Consider the following 27,941-nt stretch of genomic DNA (forward strand, 5'->3'; position numbering starts at 1 on the left):
TGCTGTCAAATGGACCGCGACCCGAGCGGCAGCGAGCGGCAGTCGAGCAAAGTCGGGACAAGTCGGGACGGAAGGGGAGGCGACACGACAGGCGAGAATGCACCGCGCAAATTACGCAAATATCTGGAAGCGCGGCGCGCGTCAGGCAGGTGAGAAAGCTTCCGTCGGTCCAGCAGGACACCGCGCGCAAGCCCCGCGCCGGATGACAGGAACAAGGTGCGTCGCCAGCCAGTGTCGGAGGCCGCACGCACCAAACGAATGACAGGCGGTGCATCCAGCAGCTGTGTTGTGCGCCTCACCTTGGTTCGGCAGTCGCCTATGAGACGCCGAGGCGAGCGCGCACTCCGCGCCACCTTCGAGGTGGAAAGACATGCTTTGCGTCAAATGTGCCACGGAAAGCGGCGATTGCGTGTGTTGGGAGAAGAGGCGAACGCTTCTTCTGTGGCGCGGCTACAGTATAAGGACGCCAACGGCCATACCATGTTGAATACACCGGTTCTCGTCCGATCACCGAAGTTAAGCAACATCGGGCCCGGTTAGTACTTGGATGGGTGACCGCCTGGGAACACCGGGTGCTGTTGGCTCTATCTCATTTTTTTCATTTTTACGTCGCTGCACCTGCCAGTCCTCTTTTCATACTAACTTTCAGGTGTTGACAAAGATGCTTCCACAAGCATTTTAAACCACTGTATCAGACGTAAGATACGAAATTGCAGTAATGGACTCAGTTTGAGCAAGAATGCGCGAAAGAAGATTGCTAGAACGCCTCGGAAATAACAACACACTACGAATAGACAGATGAGTTTTGAAATACGTCAGGGCCTACTGTTTTGTAGCGGTGCTAAATTCCGCAAAGTAAATAAACAGAAACAAACAAACAAAAAAGAAGAAGAAGAAGAAGAAGAAAAATCTTCTGTTCTCGTCCGATCACCGAAGTGAAGCAGCAACGTTAGTACTCGGAAGGGTGAGCGCCTGGGAACTCTGGCTGTGTTCATTTTTCGCTTTTTAGTCGCTACTCCTGCCAGCCCTCTTTCCATACCACCTTTCTGTTGTGACAAAGAGACTTCCTTAAGCATTTTAAACGGCCGTAAGAAACGAAACTGCAGCAACTAACTCAGTTTGAAGGAGAATGTGCTAACCAAGTTTGCCAGGAGGTCTTTGAAAACGACAAAACAGTACGAATCGGGCGGTATGCTCCGAAATACGATAGCGCCTATCGTTCTGCAGCGGCGTACAGCTCCAAATTCGATTTGTAATCATAAATTGATTCATTTGTCCTCCCGCAGACGTTTCTCGCGCTTGTGCTGTCAAATGGACCGCGACCCGAGCGGCAGCGAGCGGCAGTCGAGCAAAGTCGGGACAAGTCGGGACGGAAGGGGAGGCGACACGACAGGCGAGAATGCACCGCGCAAATTACGCAAATATCTGGAAGCGCGGCGCGCGTCAGGCAGGTGAGAAAGCTTCCGTCGGTCCAGCAGGACACCGCGCGCAAGCCCCGCGCCGGATGACAGGAACAAGGTGCGTCGCCAGCCAGTGTCGGAGGCCGCACGCACCAAACGAATGACAGGCGGTGCATCCAGCAGCTGTGTTGTGCGCCTCACCTTGGTTCGGCAGTCGCCTATGAGACGCCGAGGCGAGCGCGCACTCCGCGCCACCTTCGAGGTGGAAAGACATGCTTTGCGTCAAATGTGCCACGGAAAGCGGCGATTGCGTGTGTTGGGAGAAGAGGCGAACGCTTCTTCTGTGGCGCGGCTACAGTATAAGGACGCCAACGGCCATACCATGTTGAATACACCGGTTCTCGTCCGATCACCGAAGTTAAGCAACATCGGGCCCGGTTAGTACTTGGATGGGTGACCGCCTGGGAACACCGGGTGCTGTTGGCTCTATCTCATTTTTTTCATTTTTACGTCGCTGCACCTGCCAGTCCTCTTTTCATACTAACTTTCAGGTGTTGACAAAGATGCTTCCACAAGCATTTTAAACCACTGTATCAGACGTAAGATACGAAATTGCAGTAATGGACTCAGTTTGAGCAAGAATGCGCGAAAGAAGATTGCTAGAACGCCTCGGAAATAACAACACACTACGAATAGACAGATGAGTTTTGAAATACGTCAGGGCCTACTGTTTTGTAGCGGTGCTAAATTCCGCAAAGTAAATAAACAGAAACAAACAAACAAAAAAGAAGAAGAAGAAGAAGAAGAAAAATCTTCTGTTCTCGTCCGATCACCGAAGTGAAGCAGCAACGTTAGTACTCGGAAGGGTGAGCGCCTGGGAACTCTGGCTGTGTTCATTTTTCGCTTTTTAGTCGCTACTCCTGCCAGCCCTCTTTCCATACCACCTTTCTGTTGTGACAAAGAGACTTCCTTAAGCATTTTAAACGGCCGTAAGAAACGAAACTGCAGCAACTAACTCAGTTTGAAGGAGAATGTGCTAACCAAGTTTGCCAGGAGGTCTTTGAAAACGACAAAACAGTACGAATCGGGCGGTATGCTCCGAAATACGATAGCGCCTATCGTTCTGCAGCGGCGTACAGCTCCAAATTCGATTTGTAATCATAAATTGATTCATTTGTCCTCCCGCAGACGTTTCTCGCGCTTGTGCTGTCAAATGGACCGCGACCCGAGCGGCAGCGAGCGGCAGTCGAGCAAAGTCGGGACAAGTCGGGACGGAAGGGGAGGCGACACGACAGGCGAGAATGCACCGCGCAAATTACGCAAATATCTGGAAGCGCGGCGCGCGTCAGGCAGGTGAGAAAGCTTCCGTCGGTCCAGCAGGACACCGCGCGCAAGCCCCGCGCCGGATGACAGGAACAAGGTGCGTCGCCAGCCAGTGTCGGAGGCCGCACGCACCAACGAATGACAGGCGGTGCATCCAGCAGCTGTGTTGTGCGCCTCACCTTGGTTCGGCAGTCGCCTATGAGACGCCGAGGCGAGCGCGCACTCCGCGCCACCTTCGAGGTGGAAAGACATGCTTTGCGTCAAATGTGCCACGGAAAGCGGCGATTGCGTGTGTTGGGAGAAGAGGCGAACGCTTCTTCTGTGGCGCGGCTACAGTATAAGGACGCCAACGGCCATACCATGTTGAATACACCGGTTCTCGTCCGATCACCGAAGTTAAGCAACATCGGGCCCGGTTAGTACTTGGATGGGTGACCGCCTGGGAACACCGGGTGCTGTTGGCTCTATCTCATTTTTTTCATTTTTACGTCGCTGCACCTGCCAGTCCTCTTTTCATACTAACTTTCAGGTGTTGACAAAGATGCTTCCACAAGCATTTTAAACCACTGTATCAGACGTAAGATACGAAATTGCAGTAATGGACTCAGTTTGAGCAAGAATGCGCGAAAGAAGATTGCTAGAACGCCTCGGAAATAACAACACACTACGAATCGACAGATGAGTTTTGAAATACGTCAGGGCCTACTGTTTTGTAGCGGTGCTAAATTCCGCAAAGTAAATAAACAGAAACAAACAAACAAAAAAGAAGAAGAAGAAGAAGAAGAAAAATCTTCTGTTCTCGTCCGATCACCGAAGTGAAGCAGCAACGTTAGTACTCGGAAGGGTGAGCGCCTGGGAACTCTGGCTGTGTTCATTTTTCGCTTTTTAGTCGCTACTCCTGCCAGCCCTCTTTCCATACCACCTTTCTGTTGTGACAAAGAGACTTCCTTAAGCATTTTAAACGGCCGTAAGAAACGAAACTGCAGCAACTAACTCAGTTTGAAGGAGAATGTGCTAACCAAGTTTGCCAGGAGGTCTTTGAAAACGACAAAACAGTACGAATCGGGCGGTATGCTCCGAAATACGATAGCGCCTATCGTTCTGCAGCGGCGTACAGCTCCAAATTCGATTTGTAATCATAAATTGATTCATTTGTCCTCCCGCAGACGTTTCTCGCGCTTGTGCTGTCAAATGGACCGCGACCCGAGCGGCAGCGAGCGGCAGTCGAGCAAAGTCGGGACAAGTCGGGACGGAAGGGGAGGCGACACGACAGGCGAGAATGCACCGCGCAAATTACGCAAATATCTGGAAGCGCGGCGCGCGTCAGGCAGGTGAGAAAGCTTCCGTCGGTCCAGCAGGACACCGCGCGCAAGCCCCGCGCCGGATGACAGGAACAAGGTGCGTCGCCAGCCAGTGTCGGAGGCCGCACGCACCAAACGAATGACAGGCGGTGCATCCAGCAGCTGTGTTGTGCGCCTCACCTTGGTTCGGCAGTCGCCTATGAGACGCCGAGGCGAGCGCGCACTCCGCGCCACCTTCGAGGTGGAAAGACATGCTTTGCGTCAAATGTGCCACGGAAAGCGGCGATTGCGTGTGTTGGGAGAAGAGGCGAACGCTTCTTCTGTGGCGCGGCTACAGTATAAGGACGCCAACGGCCATACCATGTTGAATACACCGGTTCTCGTCCGATCACCGAAGTTAAGCAACATCGGGCCCGGTTAGTACTTGGATGGGTGACCGCCTGGGAACACCGGGTGCTGTTGGCTCTATCTCATTTTTTTCATTTTTACGTCGCTGCACCTGCCAGTCCTCTTTTCATACTAACTTTCAGGTGTTGACAAAGATGCTTCCACAAGCATTTTAAACCACTGTATCAGACGTAAGATACGAAATTGCAGTAATGGACTCAGTTTGAGCAAGAATGCGCGAAAGAAGATTGCTAGAACGCCTCGGAAATAACAACACACTACGAATCGACAGATGAGTTTTGAAATACGTCAGGGCCTACTGTTTTGTAGCGGTGCTAAATTCCGCAAAGTAAATAAACAGAAACAAACAAACAAAAAAGAAGAAGAAGAAGAAGAAGAAGAAAAATCTTCTGTTCTCGTCCGATCACCGAAGTGAAGCAGCAACGTTAGTACTCGGAAGGGTGAGCGCCTGGGAACTCTGGCTGTGTTCATTTTTCGCTTTTTAGTCGCTACTCCTGCCAGCCCTCTTTCCATACCACCTTTCTGTTGTGACAAAGAGACTTCCTTAAGCATTTTAAACGGCCGTAAGAAACGAAACTGCAGCAACTAACTCAGTTTGAAGGAGAATGTGCTAACCAAGTTTGCCAGGAGGTCTTTGAAAACGACAAAACAGTACGAATCGGGCGGTATGCTCCGAAATACGATAGCGCCTATCGTTCTGCAGCGGCGTACAGCTCCAAATTCGATTTGTAATCATAAATTGATTCATTTGTCCTCCCGCAGACGTTTCTCGCGCTTGTGCTGTCAAATGGACCGCGACCCGAGCGGCAGCGAGCGGCAGTCGAGCAAAGTCGGGACAAGTCGGGACGGAAGGGGAGGCGACACGACAGGCGAGAATGCACCGCGCAAATTACGCAAATATCTGGAAGCGCGGCGCGCGTCAGGCAGGTGAGAAAGCTTCCGTCGGTCCAGCAGGACACCGCGCGCAAGCCCCGCGCCGGATGACAGGAACAAGGTGCGTCGCCAGCCAGTGTCGGAGGCCGCACGCACCAACGAATGACAGGCGGTGCATCCAGCAGCTGTGTTGTGCGCCTCACCTTGGTTCGGCAGTCGCCTATGAGACGCCGAGGCGAGCGCGCACTCCGCGCCACCTTCGAGGTGGAAAGACATGCTTTGCGTCAAATGTGCCACGGAAAGCGGCGATTGCGTGTGTTGGGAGAAGAGGCGAACGCTTCTTCTGTGGCGCGGCTACAGTATAAGGACGCCAACGGCCATACCATGTTGAATACACCGGTTCTCGTCCGATCACCGAAGTTAAGCAACATCGGGCCCGGTTAGTACTTGGATGGGTGACCGCCTGGGAACACCGGGTGCTGTTGGCTCTATCTCATTTTTTTCATTTTTACGTCGCTGCACCTGCCAGTCCTCTTTTCATACTAACTTTCAGGTGTTGACAAAGATGCTTCCACAAGCATTTTAAACCACTGTATCAGACGTAAGATACGAAATTGCAGTAATGGACTCAGTTTGAGCAAGAATGCGCGAAAGAAGATTGCTAGAACGCCTCGGAAATAACAACACACTACGAATCGACAGATGAGTTTTGAAATACGTCAGGGCCTACTGTTTTGTAGCGGTGCTAAATTCCGCAAAGTAAATAAACAGAAACAAACAAACAAAAAAGAAGAAGAAGAAGAAGAAGAAAAATCTTCTGTTCTCGTCCGATCACCGAAGTGAAGCAGCAACGTTAGTACTCGGAAGGGTGAGCGCCTGGGAACTCTGGCTGTGTTCATTTTTCGCTTTTTAGTCGCTACTCCTGCCAGCCCTCTTTCCATACCACCTTTCTGTTGTGACAAAGAGACTTCCTTAAGCATTTTAAACGGCCGTAAGAAACGAAACTGCAGCAACTAACTCAGTTTGAAGGAGAATGTGCTAACCAAGTTTGCCAGGAGGTCTTTGAAAACGACAAAACAGTACGAATCGGGCGGTATGCTCCGAAATACGATAGCGCCTATCGTTCTGCAGCGGCGTACAGCTCCAAATTCGATTTGTAATCATAAATTGATTCATTTGTCCTCCCGCAGACGTTTCTCGCGCTTGTGCTGTCAAATGGACCGCGACCCGAGCGGCAGCGAGCGGCAGTCGAGCAAAGTCGGGACAAGTCGGGACGGAAGGGGAGGCGACACGACAGGCGAGAATGCACCGCGCAAATTACGCAAATATCTGGAAGCGCGGCGCGCGTCAGGCAGGTGAGAAAGCTTCCGTCGGTCCAGCAGGACACCGCGCGCAAGCCCCGCGCCGGATGACAGGAACAAGGTGCGTCGCCAGCCAGTGTCGGAGGCCGCACGCACCAAACGAATGACAGGCGGTGCATCCAGCAGCTGTGTTGTGCGCCTCACCTTGGTTCGGCAGTCGCCTATGAGACGCCGAGGCGAGCGCGCACTCCGCGCCACCTTCGAGGTGGAAAGACATGCTTTGCGTCAAATGTGCCACGGAAAGCGGCGATTGCGTGTGTTGGGAGAAGAGGCGAACGCTTCTTCTGTGGCGCGGCTACAGTATAAGGACGCCAACGGCCATACCATGTTGAATACACCGGTTCTCGTCCGATCACCGAAGTTAAGCAACATCGGGCCCGGTTAGTACTTGGATGGGTGACCGCCTGGGAACACCGGGTGCTGTTGGCTCCCTTTCATTTACCTTTTTTTTTTATACCGCCCTCTTTCCATACCACCGTTCAAAAAAAGAAAAAAAAAAAAAAAAAAAAAAAAAAAAAAGGTGCTGTTGGCTCTATCTCATTTTTTTCATTTTTACGTCGCTGCACCTGCCAGTCCTCTTTTCATACTAACTTTCAGGTGTTGACAAAGATGCTTCCACAAGCATTTTAAACCACTGTATCAGACGTAAGATACGAAATTGCAGTAATGGACTCAGTTTGAGCAAGAATGCGCGAAAGAAGATTGCTAGAACGCCTCGGAAATAACAACACACTACGAATCGACAGATGAGTTTTGAAATACGTCAGGGCCTACTGTTTTGTAGCGGTGCTAAATTCCGCAAAGTAAATAAACAGAAACAAACAAACAAAAAAGAAGAAGAAGAAGAAAAATCTTCTGTTCTCGTCCGATCACCGAAGTGAAGCAGCAACGTTAGTACTCGGAAGGGTGAGCGCCTGGGAACTCTGGCTGTGTTCATTTTTCGCTTTTTAGTCGCTACTCCTGCCAGCCCTCTTTCCATACCACCTTTCTGTTGTGACAAAGAGACTTCCTTAAGCATTTTAAACGGCCGTAAGAAACGAAACTGCAGCAACTAACTCAGTTTGAAGGAGAATGTGCTAACCAAGTTTGCCAGGAGGTCTTTGAAAACGACAAAACAGTACGAATCGGGCGGTATGCTCCGAAATACGATAGCGCCTATCGTTCTGCAGCGGCGTACAGCTCCAAATTCGATTTGTAATCATAAATTGATTCATTTGTCCTCCCGCAGACGTTTCTCGCGCTTGTGCTGTCAAATGGACCGCGACCCGAGCGGCAGCGAGCGGCAGTCGAGCAAAGTCGGGACAAGTCGGGACGGAAGGGGAGGCGACACGACAGGCGAGAATGCACCGCGCAAATTACGCAAATATCTGGAAGCGCGGCGCGCGTCAGGCAGGTGAGAAAGCTTCCGTCGGTCCAGCAGGACACCGCGCGCAAGCCCCGCGCCGGATGACAGGAACAAGGTGCGTCGCCAGCCAGTGTCGGAGGCCGCACGCACCAACGAATGACAGGCGGTGCATCCAGCAGCTGTGTTGTGCGCCTCACCTTGGTTCGGCAGTCGCCTATGAGACGCCGAGGCGAGCGCGCACTCCGCGCCACCTTCGAGGTGGAAAGACATGCTTTGCGTCAAATGTGCCACGGAAAGCGGCGATTGCGTGTGTTGGGAGAAGAGGCGAACGCTTCTTCTGTGGCGCGGCTACAGTATAAGGACGCCAACGGCCATACCATGTTGAATACACCGGTTCTCGTCCGATCACCGAAGTTAAGCAACATCGGGCCCGGTTAGTACTTGGATGGGTGACCGCCTGGGAACACCGGGTGCTGTTGGCTCTATCTCATTTTTTTCATTTTTACGTCGCTGCACCTGCCAGTCCTCTTTTCATACTAACTTTCAGGTGTTGACAAAGATGCTTCCACAAGCATTTTAAACCACTGTATCAGACGTAAGATACGAAATTGCAGTAATGGACTCAGTTTGAGCAAGAATGCGCGAAAGAAGATTGCTAGAACGCCTCGGAAATAACAACACACTACGAATCGACAGATGAGTTTTGAAATACGTCAGGGCCTACTGTTTTGTAGCGGTGCTAAATTCCGCAAAGTAAATAAACAGAAACAAACAAACAAAAAAGAAGAAGAAGAAGAAGAAGAAAAATCTTCTGTTCTCGTCCGATCACCGAAGTGAAGCAGCAACGTTAGTACTCGGAAGGGTGAGCGCCTGGGAACTCTGGCTGTGTTCATTTTTCGCTTTTTAGTCGCTACTCCTGCCAGCCCTCTTTCCATACCACCTTTCTGTTGTGACAAAGAGACTTCCTTAAGCATTTTAAACGGCCGTAAGAAACGAAACTGCAGCAACTAACTCAGTTTGAAGGAGAATGTGCTAACCAAGTTTGCCAGGAGGTCTTTGAAAACGACAAAACAGTACGAATCGGGCGGTATGCTCCGAAATACGATAGCGCCTATCGTTCTGCAGCGGCGTACAGCTCCAAATTCGATTTGTAATCATAAATTGATTCATTTGTCCTCCCGCAGACGTTTCTCGCGCTTGTGCTGTCAAATGGACCGCGACCCGAGCGGCAGCGAGCGGCAGTCGAGCAAAGTCGGGACAAGTCGGGACGGAAGGGGAGGCGACACGACAGGCGAGAATGCACCGCGCAAATTACGCAAATATCTGGAAGCGCGGCGCGCGTCAGGCAGGTGAGAAAGCTTCCGTCGGTCCAGCAGGACACCGCGCGCAAGCCCCGCGCCGGATGACAGGAACAAGGTGCGTCGCCAGCCAGTGTCGGAGGCCGCACGCACCAAACGAATGACAGGCGGTGCATCCAGCAGCTGTGTTGTGCGCCTCACCTTGGTTCGGCAGTCGCCTATGAGACGCCGAGGCGAGCGCGCACTCCGCGCCACCTTCGAGGTGGAAAGACATGCTTTGCGTCAAATGTGCCACGGAAAGCGGCGATTGCGTGTGTTGGGAGAAGAGGCGAACGCTTCTTCTGTGGCGCGGCTACAGTATAAGGACGCCAACGGCCATACCATGTTGAATACACCGGTTCTCGTCCGATCACCGAAGTTAAGCAACATCGGGCCCGGTTAGTACTTGGATGGGTGACCGCCTGGGAACACCGGGTGCTGTTGGCTCTATCTCATTTTTTTCATTTTTACGTCGCTGCACCTGCCAGTCCTCTTTTCATACTAACTTTCAGGTGTTGACAAAGATGCTTCCACAAGCATTTTAAACCACTGTATCAGACGTAAGATACGAAATTGCAGTAATGGACTCAGTTTGAGCAAGAATGCGCGAAAGAAGATTGCTAGAACGCCTCGGAAATAACAACACACTACGAATCGACAGATGAGTTTTGAAATACGTCAGGGCCTACTGTTTTGTAGCGGTGCTAAATTCCGCAAAGTAAATAAACAGAAACAAACAAACAAAAAAGAAGAAGAAGAAGAAGAAGAAAAATCTTCTGTTCTCGTCCGATCACCGAAGTGAAGCAGCAACGTTAGTACTCGGAAGGGTGAGCGCCTGGGAACTCTGGCTGTGTTCATTTTTCGCTTTTTAGTCGCTACTCCTGCCAGCCCTCTTTCCATACCACCTTTCTGTTGTGACAAAGAGACTTCCTTAAGCATTTTAAACGGCCGTAAGAAACGAAACTGCAGCAACTAACTCAGTTTGAAGGAGAATGTGCTAACCAAGTTTGCCAGGAGGTCTTTGAAAACGACAAAACAGTACGAATCGGGCGGTATGCTCCGAAATACGATAGCGCCTATCGTTCTGCAGCGGCGTACAGCTCCAAATTCGATTTGTAATCATAAATTGATTCATTTGTCCTCCCGCAGACGTTTCTCGCGCTTGTGCTGTCAAATGGACCGCGACCCGAGCGGCAGCGAGCGGCAGTCGAGCAAAGTCGGGACAAGTCGGGACGGAAGGGGAGGCGACACGACAGGCGAGAATGCACCGCGCAAATTACGCAAATATCTGGAAGCGCGGCGCGCGTCAGGCAGGTGAGAAAGCTTCCGTCGGTCCAGCAGGACACCGCGCGCAAGCCCCGCGCCGGATGACAGGAACAAGGTGCGTCGCCAGCCAGTGTCGGAGGCCGCACGCACCAAACGAATGACAGGCGGTGCATCCAGCAGCTGTGTTGTGCGCCTCACCTTGGTTCGGCAGTCGCCTATGAGACGCCGAGGCGAGCGCGCACTCCGCGCCACCTTCGAGGTGGAAAGACATGCTTTGCGTCAAATGTGCCACGGAAAGCGGCGATTGCGTGTGTTGGGAGAAGAGGCGAACGCTTCTTCTGTGGCGCGGCTACAGTATAAGGACGCCAACGGCCATACCATGTTGAATACACCGGTTCTCGTCCGATCACCGAAGTTAAGCAACATCGGGCCCGGTTAGTACTTGGATGGGTGACCGCCTGGGAACACCGGGTGCTGTTGGCTCTATCTCATTTTTTTCATTTTTACGTCGCTGCACCTGCCAGTCCTCTTTTCATACTAACTTTCAGGTGTTGACAAAGATGCTTCCACAAGCATTTTAAACCACTGTATCAGACGTAAGATACGAAATTGCAGTAATGGACTCAGTTTGAGCAAGAATGCGCGAAAGAAGATTGCTAGAACGCCTCGGAAATAACAACACACTACGAATCGACAGATGAGTTTTGAAATACGTCAGGGCCTACTGTTTTGTAGCGGTGCTAAATTCCGCAAAGTAAATAAACAGAAACAAACAAACAAAAAAGAAGAAGAAGAAGAAGAAGAAAAATCTTCTGTTCTCGTCCGATCACCGAAGTGAAGCAGCAACGTTAGTACTCGGAAGGGTGAGCGCCTGGGAACTCTGGCTGTGTTCATTTTTCGCTTTTTAGTCGCTACTCCTGCCAGCCCTCTTTCCATACCACCTTTCTGTTGTGACAAAGAGACTTCCTTAAGCATTTTAAACGGCCGTAAGAAACGAAACTGCAGCAACTAACTCAGTTTGAAGGAGAATGTGCTAACCAAGTTTGCCAGGAGGTCTTTGAAAACGACAAAACAGTACGAATCGGGCGGTATGCTCCGAAATACGATAGCGCCTATCGTTCTGCAGCGGCGTACAGCTCCAAATTCGATTTGTAATCATAAATTGATTCATTTGTCCTCCCGCAGACGTTTCTCGCGCTTGTGCTGTCAAATGGACCGCGACCCGAGCGGCAGCGAGCGGCAGTCGAGCAAAGTCGGGACAAGTCGGGACGGAAGGGGAGGCGACACGACAGGCGAGAATGCACCGCGCAAATTACGCAAATATCTGGAAGCGCGGCGCGCGTCAGGCAGGTGAGAAAGCTTCCGTCGGTCCAGCAGGACACCGCGCGCAAGCCCCGCGCCGGATGACAGGAACAAGGTGCGTCGCCAGCCAGTGTCGGAGGCCGCACGCACCAAACGAATGACAGGCGGTGCATCCAGCAGCTGTGTTGTGCGCCTCACCTTGGTTCGGCAGTCGCCTATGAGACGCCGAGGCGAGCGCGCACTCCGCGCCACCTTCGAGGTGGAAAGACATGCTTTGCGTCAAATGTGCCACGGAAAGCGGCGATTGCGTGTGTTGGGAGAAGAGGCGAACGCTTCTTCTGTGGCGCGGCTACAGTATAAGGACGCCAACGGCCATACCATGTTGAATACACCGGTTCTCGTCCGATCACCGAAGTTAAGCAACATCGGGCCCGGTTAGTACTTGGATGGGTGACCGCCTGGGAACACCGGGTGCTGTTGGCTCTATCTCATTTTTTTCATTTTTACGTCGCTGCACCTGCCAGTCCTCTTTTCATACTAACTTTCAGGTGTTGACAAAGATGCTTCCACAAGCATTTTAAACCACTGTATCAGACGTAAGATACGAAATTGCAGTAATGGACTCAGTTTGAGCAAGAATGCGCGAAAGAAGATTGCTAGAACGCCTCGGAAATAACAACACACTACGAATCGACAGATGAGTTTTGAAATACGTCAGGGCCTACTGTTTTGTAGCGGTGCTAAATTCCGCAAAGTAAATAAACAGAAACAAACAAACAAAAAAGAAGAAGAAGAAGAAGAAGAAAAATCTTCTGTTCTCGTCCGATCACCGAAGTGAAGCAGCAACGTTAGTACTCGGAAGGGTGAGCGCCTGGGAACTCTGGCTGTGTTCATTTTTCGCTTTTTAGTCGCTACTCCTGCCAGCCCTCTTTCCATACCACCTTTCTGTTGTGACAAAGAGACTTCCTTAAGCATTTTAAACGGCCGTAAGAAACGAAACTGCAGCAACTAACTCAGTTTGAAGGAGAATGTGCTAACCAAGTTTGCCAGGAGGTCTTTGAAAACGACAAAACAGTACGAATCGGGCGGTATGCTCCGAAATACGATAGCGCCTATCGTTCTGCAGCGGCGTACAGCTCCAAATTCGATTTGTAATCATAAATTGATTCATTTGTCCTCCCGCAGACGTTTCTCGCGCTTGTGCTGTCAAATGGACCGCGACCCGAGCGGCAGCGAGCGGCAGTCGAGCAAAGTCGGGACAGAAGGGGAGGCGACACGACAGGCGAGAATGCACCGCGCAAATTACGCAAATATCTGGAAGCGCGGCGCGCGTCAGGCAGGTGAGAAAGCTTCCGTCGGTCCAGCAGGACACCGCGCGCAAGCCCCGCGCCGGATGACAGGAACAAGGTGCGTCGCCAGCCAGTGTCGGAGGCCGCACGCACCAAACGAATGACAGGCGGTGCATCCAGCAGCTGTGTTGTGCGCCTCACCTTGGTTCGGCAGTCGCCTATGAGACGCCGAGGCGAGCGCGCACTCCGCGCCACCTTCGAGGTGGAAAGACATGCTTTGCGTCAAATGTGCCACGGAAAGCGGCGATTGCGTGTGTTGGGAGAAGAGGCGAACGCTTCTTCTGTGGCGCGGCTACAGTATAAGGACGCCAACGGCCATACCATGTTGAATACACCGGTTCTCGTCCGATCACCGAAGTTAAGCAACATCGGGCCCGGTTAGTACTTGGATGGGTGACCGCCTGGGAACACCGGGTGCTGTTGGCTCTATCTCATTTTTTTCATTTTTACGTCGCTGCACCTGCCAGTCCTCTTTTCATACTAACTTTCAGGTGTTGACAAAGATGCTTCCACAAGCATTTTAAACCACTGTATCAGACGTAAGATACGAAATTGCAGTAATGGACTCAGTTTGAGCAAGAATGCGCGAAAGAAGATTGCTAGAACGCCTCGGAAATAACAACACACTACGAATCGACAGATGAGTTTTGAAATACGTCAGGGCCTACTGTTTTGTAGCGGTGCTAAATTCCGCAAAGTAAATAAACAGAAACAAACAAACAAAAAAGAAGAAGAAGAAGAAGAAGAAAAATCTTCTGTTCTCGTCCGATCACCGAAGTGAAGCAGCAACGTTAGTACTCGGAAGGGTGAGCGCCTGGGAACTCTGGCTGTGTTCATTTTTCGCTTTTTAGTCGCTACTCCTGCCAGCCCTCTTTCCATACCACCTTTCTGTTGTGACAAAGAGACTTCCTTAAGCATTTTAAACGGCCGTAAGAAACGAAACTGCAGCAACTAACTCAGTTTGAAGGAGAATGTGCTAACCAAGTTTGCCAGGAGGTCTTTGAAAACGACAAAACAGTACGAATCGGGCGGTATGCTCCGAAATACGATAGCGCCTATCGTTCTGCAGCGGCGTACAGCTCCAAATTCGATTTGTAATCATAAATTGATTCATTTGTCCTCCCGCAGACGTTTCTCGCGCTTGTGCTGTCAAATGGACCGCGACCCGAGCGGCAGCGAGCGGCAGTCGAGCAAAGTCGGGACAAGTCGGGACGGAAGGGGAGGCGACACGACAGGCGAGAATGCACCGCGCAAATTACGCAAATATCTGGAAGCGCGGCGCGCGTCAGGCAGGTGAGAAAGCTTCCGTCGGTCCAGCAGGACACCGCGCGCAAGCCCCGCGCCGGATGACAGGAACAAGGTGCGTCGCCAGCCAGTGTCGGAGGCCGCACGCACCAAACGAATGACAGGCGGTGCATCCAGCAGCTGTGTTGTGCGCCTCACCTTGGTTCGGCAGTCGCCTATGAGACGCCGAGGCGAGCGCGCACTCCGCGCCACCTTCGAGGTGGAAAGACATGCTTTGCGTCAAATGTGCCACGGAAAGCGGCGATTGCGTGTGTTGGGAGAAGAGGCGAACGCTTCTTCTGTGGCGCGGCTACAGTATAAGGACGCCAACGGCCATACCATGTTGAATACACCGGTTCTCGTCCGATCACCGAAGTTAAGCAACATCGGGCCCGGTTAGTACTTGGATGGGTGACCGCCTGGGAACACCGGGTGCTGTTGGCTCTATCTCATTTTTTTCATTTTTACGTCGCTGCACCTGCCAGTCCTCTTTTCATACTAACTTTCAGGTGTTGACAAAGATGCTTCCACAAGCATTTTAAACCACTGTATCAGACGTAAGATACGAAATTGCAGTAATGGACTCAGTTTGAGCAAGAATGCGCGAAAGAAGATTGCTAGAACGCCTCGGAAATAACAACACACTACGAATCGACAGATGAGTTTTGAAATACGTCAGGGCCTACTGTTTTGTAGCGGTGCTAAATTCCGCAAAGTAAATAAACAGAAACAAACAAACAAAAAAGAAGAAGAAGAAGAAGAAGAAAAATCTTCTGTTCTCGTCCGATCACCGAAGTGAAGCAGCAACGTTAGTACTCGGAAGGGTGAGCGCCTGGGAACTCTGGCTGTGTTCATTTTTCGCTTTTTAGTCGCTACTCCTGCCAGCCCTCTTTCCATACCACCTTTCTGTTGTGACAAAGAGACTTCCTTAAGCATTTTAAACGGCCGTAAGAAACGAAACTGCAGCAACTAACTCAGTTTGAAGGAGAATGTGCTAACCAAGTTTGCCAGGAGGTCTTTGAAAACGACAAAACAGTACGAATCGGGCGGTATGCTCCGAAATACGATAGCGCCTATCGTTCTGCAGCGGCGTACAGCTCCAAATTCGATTTGTAATCATAAATTGATTCATTTGTCCTCCCGCAGACGTTTCTCGCGCTTGTGCTGTCAAATGGACCGCGACCCGAGCGGCAGCGAGCGGCAGTCGAGCAAAGTCGGGACAGAAGGGGAGGCGACACGACAGGCGAGAATGCACCGCGCAAATTACGCAAATATCTGGAAGCGCGGCGCGCGTCAGGCAGGTGAGAAAGCTTCCGTCGGTCCAGCAGGACACCGCGCGCAAGCCCCGCGCCGGATGACAGGAACAAGGTGCGTCGCCAGCCAGTGTCGGAGGCCGCACGCACCAAACGAATGACAGGCGGTGCATCCAGCAGCTGTGTTGTGCGCCTCACCTTGGTTCGGCAGTCGCCTATGAGACGCCGAGGCGAGCGCGCACTCCGCGCCACCTTCGAGGTGGAAAGACATGCTTTGCGTCAAATGTGCCACGGAAAGCGGCGATTGCGTGTGTTGGGAGAAGAGGCGAACGCTTCTTCTGTGGCGCGGCTACAGTATAAGGACGCCAACGGCCATACCATGTTGAATACACCGGTTCTCGTCCGATCACCGAAGTTAAGCAACATCGGGCCCGGTTAGTACTTGGATGGGTGACCGCCTGGGAACACCGGGTGCTGTTGGCTCTATCTCATTTTTTTCATTTTTACGTCGCTGCACCTGCCAGTCCTCTTTTCATACTAACTTTCAGGTGTTGACAAAGATGCTTCCACAAGCATTTTAAACCACTGTATCAGACGTAAGATACGAAATTGCAGTAATGGACTCAGTTTGAGCAAGAATGCGCGAAAGAAGATTGCTAGAACGCCTCGGAAATAACAACACACTACGAATCGACAGATGAGTTTTGAAATACGTCAGGGCCTACTGTTTTGTAGCGGTGCTAAATTCCGCAAAGTAAATAAACAGAAACAAACAAACAAAAAAGAAGAAGAAGAAGAAGAAGAAAAATCTTCTGTTCTCGTCCGATCACCGAAGTGAAGCAGCAACGTTAGTACTCGGAAGGGTGAGCGCCTGGGAACTCTGGCTGTGTTCATTTTTCGCTTTTTAGTCGCTACTCCTGCCAGCCCTCTTTCCATACCACCTTTCTGTTGTGACAAAGAGACTTCCTTAAGCATTTTAAACGGCCGTAAGAAACGAAACTGCAGCAACTAACTCAGTTTGAAGGAGAATGTGCTAACCAAGTTTGCCAGGAGGTCTTTGAAAACGACAAAACAGTACGAATCGGGCGGTATGCTCCGAAATACGATAGCGCCTATCGTTCTGCAGCGGCGTACAGCTCCAAATTCGATTTGTAATCATAAATTGATTCATTTGTCCTCCCGCAGACGTTTCTCGCGCTTGTGCTGTCAAATGGACCGCGACCCGAGCGGCAGCGAGCGGCAGTCGAGCAAAGTCGGACAGAAGGGAGGCGACACGACAGGCGAGAATGCACCGCGCAAATTACGCAAATATCTGGAAGCGCGGCGCGCGTCAGGCAGGTGAGAAAGCTTCCGTCGGTCCAGCAGGACACCGCGCGCAAGCCCCGCGCCGGATGACAGGAACAAGGTGCGTCGCCAGCCAGTGTCGGAGGCCGCACGCACCAAACGAATGACAGGCGGTGCATCCAGCAGCTGTGTTGTGCGCCTCACCTTGGTTCGGCAGTCGCCTATGAGACGCCGAGGCGAGCGCGCACTCCGCGCCACCTTCGAGGTGGAAAGACATGCTTTGCGTCAAATGTGCCACGGAAAGCGGCGATTGCGTGTGTTGGGAGAAGAGGCGAACGCTTCTTCTGTGGCGCGGCTACAGTATAAGGACGCCAACGGCCATACCATGTTGAATACACCGGTTCTCGTCCGATCACCGAAGTTAAGCAACATCGGGCCCGGTTAGTACTTGGATGGGTGACCGCCTGGGAACACCGGGTGCTGTTGGCTCTATCTCATTTTTTTCATTTTTACGTCGCTGCACCTGCCAGTCCTCTTTTCATACTAACTTTCAGGTGTTGACAAAGATGCTTCCACAAGCATTTTAAACCACTGTATCAGACGTAAGATACGAAATTGCAGTAATGGACTCAGTTTGAGCAAGAATGCGCGAAAGAAGATTGCTAGAACGCCTCGGAAATAACAACACACTACGAATCGACAGATGAGTTTTGAAATACGTCAGGGCCTACTGTTTTGTAGCGGTGCTAAATTCCGCAAAGTAAATAAACAGAAACAAACAAACAAAAAAGAAGAAGAAGAAGAAGAAGAAAAATCTTCTGTTCTCGTCCGATCACCGAAGTGAAGCAGCAACGTTAGTACTCGGAAGGGTGAGCGCCTGGGAACTCTGGCTGTGTTCATTTTTCGCTTTTTAGTCGCTACTCCTGCAGCCCTCTTTCCATACCACCTTTCTGTTGTGACAAAGAGACTTCCTTAAGCATTTTAAACGGCCGTAAGAAACGAAACTGCAGCAACTAACTCAGTTTGAAGGAGAATGTGCTAACCAAGTTTGCCAGGAGGTCTTTGAAAACGACAAAACAGTACGAATCGGGCGGTATGCTCCGAAATACGATAGCGCCTATCGTTCTGCAGCGGCGTACAGCTCCAAATTCGATTTGTAATCATAAATTGATTCATTTGTCCTCCCGCAGACGTTTCTCGCGCTTGTGCTGTCAAATGGACCGCGACCCGAGCGGCAGCGAGCGGCAGTCGAGCAAAGTCGGGACAAGTCGGGACGGAAGGGAGGCGACACGACAGGCGAGAATGCACCGCGCAAATTACGCAAATATCTGGAAGCGCGGCGCGCGGTCAGGCAGGTGAGAAAGCTTCCGTCGGTCCAGCAGGACACCGCGCGCAAGCCCCGCGCCGGATGACAGGAACAAGGTGCGTCGCCAGCCAGTGTCGGAGGCCGCACGCACCAAACGAATGACAGGCGGTGCATCAGCAGCTGTGTTGTGCGCCTCACCTTGGTTCGGCAGTCGCCTATGAGACGCCGAGGCGAGCGCGCACTCCGCGCCACCTTCGAGGTGGAAAGACATGCTTTGCGTCAAATGTGCCACGGAAAGCGGCGATTGCGTGTGTTGGGAGAAGAGGCGAACGCTTCTTCTGTGGCGCGGCTACAGTATAAGGACGCCAACGGCCATACCATGTTGAATACACCGGTTCTCGTCCGATCACCGAAGTTAAGCAACATCGGGCCCGGTTAGTACTTGGATGGGTGACCGCCTGGGAACACCGGGTGCTGTTGGCTCTATCTCATTTTTTTCATTTTTACGTCGCTGCACCTGCCAGTCCTCTTTTCATACTAACTTTCAGGTGTTGACAAAGATGCTTCCACAAGCATTTTAAACCACTGTATCAGACGTAAGATACGAAATTGCAGTAATGGACTCAGTTTGAGCAAGAATGCGCGAAAGAAGATTGCTAGAACGCCTCGGAAATAACAACACACTACGAATCGACAGATGAGTTTTGAAATACGTCAGGGCCTACTGTTTTGTAGCGGTGCTAAATTCCGCAAAGTAAATAAACAGAAACAACAAACAAAAAAGAAGAAGAAGAAGAAGAAGAAAAATCTTCTGTTCTCGTCCGATCACCGAAGTGAAGCAGCAACGTTAGTACTCGGAAGGGTGAGCGCCTGGGAACTCTGGCTGTGTTCATTTTTCGCTTTTTAGTCGCTACTCCTGCCAGCCCTCTTTCCATACCACCTTTCTGTTGTGACAAAGAGACTTCCTTAAGCATTTTAAACGGCCGTAAGAAACGAAACTGCAGCAACTAACTCAGTTTGAAGGAGAATGTGCTAACCAAGTTTGCCAGGAGGTCTTTGAAAACGACAAAACAGTACGAATCGGGCGGTATGCTCCGAAATACGATAGCGCCTATCGTTCTGCAGCGGCGTACAGCTCCAAATTCGATTTGTAATCATAAATTGATTCATTTGTCCTCCCGCAGACGTTTCTCGCGCTTGTGCTGTCAAATGGACCGCGACCCGAGCGGCAGCGAGCGGCAGTCGAGCAAAGTCGGGACAAGTCGGGACGGAAGGGGAGGCGACACGACAGGCGAGAATGCACCGCGCAAATTACGCAAATATCTGGAAGCGCGGCGCGCGTCAGGCAGGTGAGAAAGCTTCCGTCGGTCCAGCAGGACACCGCGCGCAAGCCCCGCGCCGGATGACAGGAACAAGGTGCGTCGCCAGCCAGTGTCGGAGGCCGCACGCACCAAACGAATGACAGGCGGTGCATCCAGCAGCTGTGTTGTGCGCCTCACCTTGGTTCGGCAGTCGGCCTATGAGACGCCGAGGCGAGCGCGCACTCCGCGCCACCTTCGAGGTGGAAAGACATGCTTTGCGTCAAATGTGCCACGGAAAGCGGCGATTGCGTGTGTTGGGAGAAGAGGCGAACGCTTCTTCTGTGGCGCGGCTACAGTATAAGGACGCCAACGGCCATACCATGTTGAATACACCGGTTCTCGTCCGATCACCGAAGTTAAGCAACATCGGGCCGGTTAGTACTTGGATGGGTGACCGCCTGGGAACACCGGGTGCTGTTGGCTCTATCTCATTTTTTTCATTTTTACGTCGCTGCACCTGCCAGTCCTCTTTTCATACTAACTTTCAGGTGTTGACAAAGATGCTTCCACAAGCATTTTAAACCACTGTATCAGACGTAAGATACGAAATTGCAGTAATGGACTCAGTTTGAGCAAGAATGCGCGAAAGAAGATTGCTAGAACGCCTCGGAAATAACAACACACTACGAATCGACAGATGAGTTTTGAAATACGTCAGGGCCTACTGTTTTGTAGCGGTGCTAAATTCCGCAAAGTAAATAAACAGAAACAAACAAACAAAAAAGAAGAAGAAGAAGAAGAAGAAAAATCTTCTGTTCTCGTCCGATCACCGAAGTGAAGCAGCAACGTTAGTACTCGGAAGGGTGAGCGCCTGGGAACTCTGGCTGTGTTCATTTTTCGCTTTTTAGTCGCTACTCCTGCCAGCCCTCTTTCCATACCACCTTTCTGTTGTGACAAAGAGACTTCCTTAAGCATTTTAAACGGCCGTAAGAAACGAAACTGCAGCAACTAACTCAGTTTGAAGGAGAATGTGCTAACCAAGTTTGCCAGGAGGTCTTTGAAAACGACAAAACAGTACGAATCGGGCGGTATGCTCCGAAATACGATAGCGCCTATCGTTCTGCAGCGGCGTACAGCTCCAAATTCGATTTGTAATCATAAATTGATTCATTTGTCCTCCCGCAGACGTTTCTCGCGCTTGTGCTGTCAAATGGACCGCGACCCGAGCGGCAGCGAGCGGCAGTCGAGCAAAGTCGGGACAAGTCGGGACGGAAGGGGAGGCGACACGACAGGCGAGAATGCACCGCGCAAATTACGCAAATATCTGGAAGCGCGGCGCGCGTCAGGCAGGTGAGAAAGCTTCCGTCGGTCCAGCAGGACACCGCGCGCAAGCCCCGCGCCGGATGACAGGAACAAGGTGCGTCGCCAGCCAGTGTCGGAGGCCGCACGCACCAACGAATGACAGGCGGTGCATCCAGAGCAGCTGTGTTGTGCGCCTCACCTTGGTTCGGCAGTCGCCTATGAGACGCCGAGGCGAGCGCGCACTCCGCGCCACCTTCGAGGTGGAAAGACATGCTTTGCGTCAAATGTGCCACGGAAAGCGGCGATTGCGTGTGTTGGGAGAAGAGGCGAACGCTTCTTCTGTGGCGCGGCTACAGTATAAGGACGCCAACGGCCATACCATGTTGAATACACCGGTTCTCGTCCGATCACCGAAGTTAAGCAACATCGGGCCCGGTTAGTACTTGATGGGTGACCGCCTGGGAACACCGGGTGCTGTTGGCTCTATCTCATTTTTTTCATTTTTACGTCGCTGCACTGCCAGTCCTCTTTTCATACTAACTTTCAGGTGTTGACAAAGATGCTTCCACAAGCATTTTAAACCACTGTATCAGACGTAAGATACGAAATTGCAGTAATGGACTCAGTTTGAGCAAGAATGCGCGAAAGAAGATTGCTAGAACGCCTCGGAAATAACAACACACTACGAATCGACAGATGAGTTTTGAAATACGTCAGGGCCTACTGTTTTGTAGCGGTGCTAAATTCCGCAAAGTAAATAAACAGAAACAAACAAACAAAAAAGAAGAAGAAGAAGAAGAAGAAAAATCTTCTGTTCTCGTCCGATCACCGAAGTGAAGCAGCAACGTTAGTACTCGGAAGGGTGAGCGCCTGGGAACTCTGGCTGTGTTCATTTTCGCTTTTTAGTCGCTACTCCTGCCAGCCCTCTTTCCATACCACCTTTCTGTTGTGACAAAGAGACTTCCTTAAGCATTTTAAACGGCCGTAAGAAACGAAACTGCAGCAACTAACTCAGTTTGAAGGAGAATGTGCTAACCAAGTTTGCCAGGAGGTCTTTGAAAACGACAAAACAGTACGAATCGGGCGGTATGCTCCGAAATACGATAGCGCCTATCGTTCTGCAGCGGCGTACAGCTCCAAATTCGATTTGTAATCATAAATTGATTCATTTGTCCTCCCGCAGACGTTTCTCGCGCTTGTGCTGTCAAATGGACCGCGACCCGAGCGGCAGCGAGCGGCAGTCGAGCAAAGTCGGGACAAGTCGGGACGGAAGGGGAGGCGACACGACAGGCGAGAATGCACCGCGCAAATTACGCAAATATCTGGAAGCGCGGCGCGCGTCAGGCAGGTGAGAAAGCTTCCGTCGGTCCAGCAGGACACCGCGCGCAAGCCCCGCGCCGGATGACAGGAACAAGGTGCGTCGCCAGCCAGTGTCGGAGGCCGCACGCACCAAACGAATGACAGGCGGTGCATCCAGCAGCTGTGTTGTGCGCCTCACCTTGGTTCGGCAGTCGCCTATGAGACGCCGAGGCGAGCGCGCACTCCGCGCCACCTTCGAGGTGGAAAGACATGCTTTGCGTCAAATGTGCCACGGAAAGCGGCGATTGCGTGTGTTGGGAGAAGAGGCGAACGCTTCTTCTGTGGCGCGGCTACAGTATAAGGACGCCAACGGCCATACCATGTTGAATACACCGGTTCTCGTCCGATCACCGAAGTTAAGCAACATCGGGCCCGGTTAGTACTTGGATGGGTGACCGCCTGGGAACACCGGGTGCTGTTGGCTCTATCTCATTTTTTTTCATTTTTACGTCGCTGCACCTGCCAGTCCTCTTTTCATACTAACTTTCAGGTGTTGACAAAGATGCTTCCACAAGCATTTTAAACCACTGTATCAGACGTAAGATACGAAATTGCAGTAATGGACTCAGTTTGAGCAAGAATGCGCGAAAGAAGATTGCTAGAACGCCTCGGAAATAACAACACACTACGAATCGACAGATGAGTTTTGAAATACGTCAGGGCCTACTGTTTGTAGCGGTGCTAAATTCCGCAAAGTAAATAAACAGAAACAAACAAACAAAAAGAAGAAGAAGAAGAAGAAGAAAAATCTTCTGTTCTCGTCCGATCACCGAAGTGAAGCAGCAACGTTAGTACTCGGAAGGGTGAGCGCCTGGGAACTCTGGCTGTGTTCATTTTTCGCTTTTTAGTCGCTACTCCTGCCAGCCCTCTTTCCATACCACCTTTCTGTTGTGACAAAGAGACTTCCTTAAGCATTTTAAACGGCCGTAAGAAACGAAACTGCAGCAACTAACTCAGTTTGAAGGAGAATGTGCTAACCAAGTTTGCCAGGAGGTCTTTGAAAACGACAAAACAGTACGAATCGGGCGGTATGCTCCGAAATACGATAGCGCCTATCGTTCTGCAGCGGCGTACAGCTCCAAATTCGATTTGTAATCATAAATTGATTCATTTGTCCCTCCCGCAGACGTTTCTCGCGCTTGTGCTGTCAAATGGACCGCGACCCGAGCGGCAGCGAGCGGCAGTCGAGCAAAGTCGGGACAAGTCGGGACGGAAGGGGAGGCGACACGACAGGCGAGAATGCACCGCGCAAATTACGCAAATATCTGGAAGCGCGGCGCGCGTCAGGCAGGTGAGAAAGCTTCCGTCGGTCCAGCAGGACACCGCGCGCAAGCCCCGCGCCGGATGACAGGAACAAGGTGCGTCGCCAGCCAGTGTCGGAGGCCGCACGCACCAAACGAATGACAGGCGGTGCATCCAGCAGCTGTGTTGTGCGCCTCACCTTGGTTCGGCAGTCGCCTATGAGACGCCGAGGCGAGCGCGCACTCCGCGCACCTTCGAGGTGGAAAGACATGCTTTGCGTCAAATGTGCCACGGAAAGCGGCGATTGCGTGTGTTGGGAGAAGAGGCGAACGCTTCTTCTGTGGCGCGGCTACAGTATAAGGACGCCAACGGCCATACCATGTTGAATACACCGGTTCTCGTCCGATCACCGAAGTTAAGCAACATCGGGCCCGGTTAGTACTTGGATGGGTGACCGCCTGGGAACACCGGGTGCTGTTGGCTCTATCTCATTTTTTTCATTTTTACGTCGCTGCACCTGCCAGTCCTCTTTTCATACTAACTTTCAGGTGTTGACAAAGATGCTTCCACAAGCATTTTAAACCACTGTATCAGACGTAAGATACGAAATTGCAGTAATGGACTCAGTTTGAGCAAGAATGCGCGAAAGAAGATTGCTAGAACGCCTCGGAAATAACAACACACTACGAATCGACAGATGAGTTTTGAAATACGTCAGGGCCTACTGTTTTGTAGCGGTGCTAAATTCCGCAAAGTAAATAAACAGAAACAAACAAACAAAAAAGAAGAAGAAGAAGAAGAAGAAGAAAAATCTTCTGTTCTCGTCCGATCACCGAAGTGAAGCAGCAACGTTAGTACTCGGAAGGGTGAGCGCCTGGGAACTCTGGCTGTGTTCATTTTTCGCTTTTTAGTCGCTACTCCTGCCAGCCCTCTTTCCATACCACCTTTCTGTTGTGACAAAGAGACTTCCTTAAGCATTTTAAACGGCCGTAAGAAACGAAACTGCAGCAACTAACTCAGTTTGAAGGAGAATGTGCTAACCAAGTTTGCCAGGAGGTCTTTGAAAACGACAAAACAGTACGAATCGGGCGGTATGCTCCGAAATACGATAGCGCCTATCGTTCTGCAGCGGCGTACAGCTCCAAATTCGATTTGTAATCATAAATTGATTCATTTGTCCTCCGCAGACGTTTCTCGCGCTTGTGCTGTCAAATGGACCGCGACCCGAGCGGCAGCGAGCGGCAGTCGAGCAAAGTCGGGACAAGTCGGGACGGAAGGGGAGGCGACACGACAGGCGAGAATGCACCGCGCAAATTACGCAACGCAAATATCTGGAAGCGCGGCGCGCGTCAGGCAGGTGAGAAAGCTTCCGTCGGTCCAGCAGGACACCGCGCGCAAGCCCCGCGCCGGATGACAGGAACAAGGTGCGTCGCCAGCCAGTGTCGGAGGCCGCACGCACCAACGAATGACAGGCGGTGCATCCAGCAGCTGTGTTGTGCGCCTCACCTTGGTTCGGCAGTCGCCTATGAGACGCCGAGGCGAGCGCGCACTCCGCGCCACCTTCGAGGTGGAAAGACATGCTTTGCGTCAAATGTGCCACGGAAAGCGGCGATTGCGTGTGTTGGGAGAAGAGGCGAACGCTTCTTCTGTGGCGCGGCTACAGTATAAGGACGCCAACGGCCATACCATGTTGAATACACCGGTTCTCGTCCGATCACCGAAGTTAAGCAACATCGGGCCCGGTTAGTACTTGGATGGGTGACCGCCTGGGAACACCGGGTGCTGTTGGCTCTATCTCATTTTTTTCATTTTTACGTCGCTGCACCTGCCAGTCCTCTTTTCATACTAACTTTCAGGTGTTGACAAAGATGCTTCCACAAGCATTTTAAACCACTGTATCAGACGTAAGATACGAAATTGCAGTAATGGACTCAGTTTGAGCAAGAATGCGCGAAAGAAGATTGCTAGAACGCCTCGGAAATAACAACACACTACGAATCGACAGATGAGTTTTGAAATACGTCAGGGCCTACTGTTTTGTAGCGGTGCTAAATTCCGCAAAGTAAATAAACAGAAACAAACAAACAAAAAGAAGAAGAAGAAGAAGAAGAAAAATCTTCTGTTCTCGTCCGATCACCGAAGTGAAGCAGCAACGTTAGTACTCGGAAGGGTGAGCGCCTGGGAACTCTGGCTGTGTTCATTTTTCGCTTTTTAGTCGCTACTCCTGCCAGCCCTCTTTCCATACCACCTTTCTGTTGTGACAAAGAGACTTCCTTAAGCATTTTAAACGGCCGTAAGAAACGAAACTGCAGCAACTAACTCAGTTTGAAGGAGAATGTGCTAACCAAGTTTGCCAGGAGGTCTTTGAAAACGACAAAACAGTACGAATCGGGCGGTATGCTCCGAAATACGATAGCGCCTATCGTTCTGCAGCGGCGTACAGCTCCAAATTCGATTTGTAATCATAAATTGATTCATTTGTCCTCCCGCAGACGTTTCTCGCGCTTGTGCTGTCAAATGGACCGCGACCCGAGCGGCAGCGAGCGGCAGTCGAGCAAAGTCGGGACAAGTCGGGACGGAAGGGGAGGCGACACGACAGGCGAGAATGCACCGCGCAAATTACGCAAATATCTGGAAGCGCGGCGCGCGTCAGGCAGGTGAGAAAGCTTCCGTCGGTCCAGCAGGACACCGCGCGCAAGCCCCCGCGCCGGATGACAGGAACAAGGTGCGTCGCCAGCCAGTGTCGGAGGCCGCACGCACCAAACGAATGACAGGCGGTGCATCCAGCAGCTGTGTTGTGCGCCTCACCTTGGTTCGGCAGTCGCCTATGAGACGCCGAGGCGAGCGCGCACTCCGCGCCACCTTCGAGGTGGAAAGACATGCTTTGCGTCAAATGTGCCACGGAAAGCGGCGATTGCGTGTGTTGGGAGAAGAGGCGAACGCTTCTTCTGTGGCGCGGCTACAGTATAAGGACGCCAACGGCCATACCATGTTGAATACACCGGTTCTCGTCCGATCACCGAAGTTAAGCAACATCGGGCCCGGTTAGTACTTGATGGGTGACCGCCTGGGAACACCGGGTGCTGTTGGCTCTATCTCATTTTTTTCATTTTTTACGTCGCTGCACCTGCCAGTCCTCTTTTCATACTAACTTTCAGGTGTTGACAAAGATGCTTCCACAAGCATTTTAAACCACTGTATCAGACGTAAGATACGAAATTGCAGTAATGGACTCAGTTTGAGCAAGAATGCGCGAAAGAAGATTGCTAGAACGCCTCGGAAATAACAACACACTACGAATCGACAGATGAGTTTTGAAATACGTCAGGGCCTACTGTTTTGTAGCGGTGCTAAATTCCGCAAAGTAAATAAACAGAAACAAACAAACAAAAAAGAAGAAGAAGAAGAAGAAGAAAAATCTTCTGTTCTCGTCCGATCACCGAAGTGAAGCAGCAACGTTAGTACTCGGAAGGGTGAGCGCCTGGGAACTCTGGCTGTGTTCATTTTTCGCTTTTTAGTCGCTACTCCTGCCAGCCCTCTTTCCATACCACCTTTCTGTTGTGACAAAGAGACTTCCTTAAGCATTTTAAACGGCCGTAAGAAACGAAACTGCAGCAACTAACTCAGTTTGAAGGAGAATGTGCTAACCAAGTTTGCCAGGAGGTCTTTGAAAACGACAAAACAGTACGAATCGGGCGGTATGCTCCGAAATACGATAGCGCCTATCGTTCTGCAGCGGCGTACAGCTCCAAATTCGATTTGTAATCATAAATTGATTCATTTGTCCTCCCGCCAGACGTTTCTCGCGCTTGTGCTGTCAAATGGACCGCGACCCGAGCGGCAGCGAGCGGCAGTCGAGCAAAGTCGGGACAAGTCGGGACGGAAGGGGAGGCGACACGACAGGCGAGAATGCACCGCGCAAATTACGCAAATATCTGGAAGCGCGGCGCGCGTCAGGCAGGTGAGAAAGCTTCCGTCGGTCCAGCAGGACACCGCGCGCAAGCCCCGCGCCGGATGACAGGAACAAGGTGCGTCGCCAGCCAGTGTCGGAGGCCGCACGCACCAACGAATGACAGGCGGTGCATCCAGCAGCTGTGTTGTGCGCCTCACCTTGGTTCGGCAGTCGCCTATGAGACGCCGAGGCGAGCGCGCACTCCGCGCCACCTTCGAGGTGGAAAGACATGCTTTGCGTCAAATGTGCCACGGAAAGCGGCGATTGCGTGTGTTGGGAGAAGAGGCGAACGCTTCTTCTGTGGCGCGGCTACAGTATAAGGACGCCAACGCCATACCATGTTGAATACACCGGTTCTCGTCCGATCACCGAAGTTAAGCAACATCGGGCCCG

At 51.5% G+C, this 27,941-nt stretch overlaps 21 non-coding genes across 21 annotated transcripts; all 21 read left to right on the forward strand.

Moving 5' to 3' along the window:
• Nucleotides 1–465: 465 nt before the first annotated feature.
• Nucleotides 466–584, forward strand: LOC124763358. Its single transcript, XR_007012645.1, has one exon. It is a non-coding gene; the product is annotated as a 5S ribosomal RNA (ribosomal RNA).
• A 1,183-nt stretch (nt 585–1,767) lies between these two features.
• LOC124763359 lies at nt 1,768–1,886 on the forward strand. The gene has a single exon (XR_007012646.1). It is a non-coding gene; the product is annotated as a 5S ribosomal RNA (ribosomal RNA).
• Nucleotides 1,887–3,068: 1,182 nt separating this feature from the next.
• On the forward strand, nt 3,069–3,187 carry LOC124763360. The gene has a single exon (XR_007012647.1). It is a non-coding gene; the product is annotated as a 5S ribosomal RNA (ribosomal RNA).
• A 1,183-nt stretch (nt 3,188–4,370) lies between these two features.
• Nucleotides 4,371–4,489, forward strand: LOC124763362. Its single transcript, XR_007012649.1, has one exon. It is a non-coding gene; the product is annotated as a 5S ribosomal RNA (ribosomal RNA).
• A 1,185-nt stretch (nt 4,490–5,674) lies between these two features.
• LOC124763363 lies at nt 5,675–5,793 on the forward strand. Its single transcript, XR_007012650.1, has one exon. It is a non-coding gene; the product is annotated as a 5S ribosomal RNA (ribosomal RNA).
• A 1,183-nt stretch (nt 5,794–6,976) lies between these two features.
• Nucleotides 6,977–7,095, forward strand: LOC124763365. Its single transcript, XR_007012651.1, has one exon. It is a non-coding gene; the product is annotated as a 5S ribosomal RNA (ribosomal RNA).
• A 1,279-nt stretch (nt 7,096–8,374) lies between these two features.
• LOC124763366 lies at nt 8,375–8,493 on the forward strand. The gene has a single exon (XR_007012652.1). It is a non-coding gene; the product is annotated as a 5S ribosomal RNA (ribosomal RNA).
• A 1,183-nt stretch (nt 8,494–9,676) lies between these two features.
• Nucleotides 9,677–9,795, forward strand: LOC124763367. The gene has a single exon (XR_007012653.1). It is a non-coding gene; the product is annotated as a 5S ribosomal RNA (ribosomal RNA).
• A 1,183-nt stretch (nt 9,796–10,978) lies between these two features.
• LOC124763368 lies at nt 10,979–11,097 on the forward strand. Its single transcript, XR_007012654.1, has one exon. It is a non-coding gene; the product is annotated as a 5S ribosomal RNA (ribosomal RNA).
• Nucleotides 11,098–12,280: 1,183 nt separating this feature from the next.
• LOC124763369 lies at nt 12,281–12,399 on the forward strand. The gene has a single exon (XR_007012655.1). It is a non-coding gene; the product is annotated as a 5S ribosomal RNA (ribosomal RNA).
• A 1,173-nt stretch (nt 12,400–13,572) lies between these two features.
• Nucleotides 13,573–13,691, forward strand: LOC124763370. Its single transcript, XR_007012656.1, has one exon. It is a non-coding gene; the product is annotated as a 5S ribosomal RNA (ribosomal RNA).
• A 1,183-nt stretch (nt 13,692–14,874) lies between these two features.
• LOC124763371 lies at nt 14,875–14,993 on the forward strand. The gene has a single exon (XR_007012657.1). It is a non-coding gene; the product is annotated as a 5S ribosomal RNA (ribosomal RNA).
• Nucleotides 14,994–16,166: 1,173 nt separating this feature from the next.
• On the forward strand, nt 16,167–16,285 carry LOC124763372. Its single transcript, XR_007012658.1, has one exon. It is a non-coding gene; the product is annotated as a 5S ribosomal RNA (ribosomal RNA).
• Nucleotides 16,286–17,456: 1,171 nt separating this feature from the next.
• LOC124763374 lies at nt 17,457–17,575 on the forward strand. The gene has a single exon (XR_007012660.1). It is a non-coding gene; the product is annotated as a 5S ribosomal RNA (ribosomal RNA).
• Nucleotides 17,576–18,756: 1,181 nt separating this feature from the next.
• On the forward strand, nt 18,757–18,875 carry LOC124763376. Its single transcript, XR_007012661.1, has one exon. It is a non-coding gene; the product is annotated as a 5S ribosomal RNA (ribosomal RNA).
• Nucleotides 18,876–20,058: 1,183 nt separating this feature from the next.
• On the forward strand, nt 20,059–20,176 carry LOC124763380. The gene has a single exon (XR_007012665.1). It is a non-coding gene; the product is annotated as a 5S ribosomal RNA (ribosomal RNA).
• A 1,184-nt stretch (nt 20,177–21,360) lies between these two features.
• LOC124763381 lies at nt 21,361–21,478 on the forward strand. Its single transcript, XR_007012666.1, has one exon. It is a non-coding gene; the product is annotated as a 5S ribosomal RNA (ribosomal RNA).
• Nucleotides 21,479–22,659: 1,181 nt separating this feature from the next.
• Nucleotides 22,660–22,778, forward strand: LOC124763377. The gene has a single exon (XR_007012662.1). It is a non-coding gene; the product is annotated as a 5S ribosomal RNA (ribosomal RNA).
• Nucleotides 22,779–23,960: 1,182 nt separating this feature from the next.
• On the forward strand, nt 23,961–24,079 carry LOC124763378. Its single transcript, XR_007012663.1, has one exon. It is a non-coding gene; the product is annotated as a 5S ribosomal RNA (ribosomal RNA).
• Nucleotides 24,080–25,268: 1,189 nt separating this feature from the next.
• On the forward strand, nt 25,269–25,387 carry LOC124763379. Its single transcript, XR_007012664.1, has one exon. It is a non-coding gene; the product is annotated as a 5S ribosomal RNA (ribosomal RNA).
• Nucleotides 25,388–26,570: 1,183 nt separating this feature from the next.
• LOC124763382 lies at nt 26,571–26,688 on the forward strand. Its single transcript, XR_007012667.1, has one exon. It is a non-coding gene; the product is annotated as a 5S ribosomal RNA (ribosomal RNA).
• The last annotated feature ends 1,253 nt before the right edge of the window (nt 26,689–27,941 follow it).

The sequence above is a fragment of the Schistocerca piceifrons genome, unplaced genomic scaffold (genome assembly GCF_021461385.2).
Source record: "Schistocerca piceifrons isolate TAMUIC-IGC-003096 unplaced genomic scaffold, iqSchPice1.1 HiC_scaffold_618, whole genome shotgun sequence".
NCBI lineage: Eukaryota > Metazoa > Arthropoda > Insecta > Orthoptera > Acrididae > Schistocerca > Schistocerca piceifrons.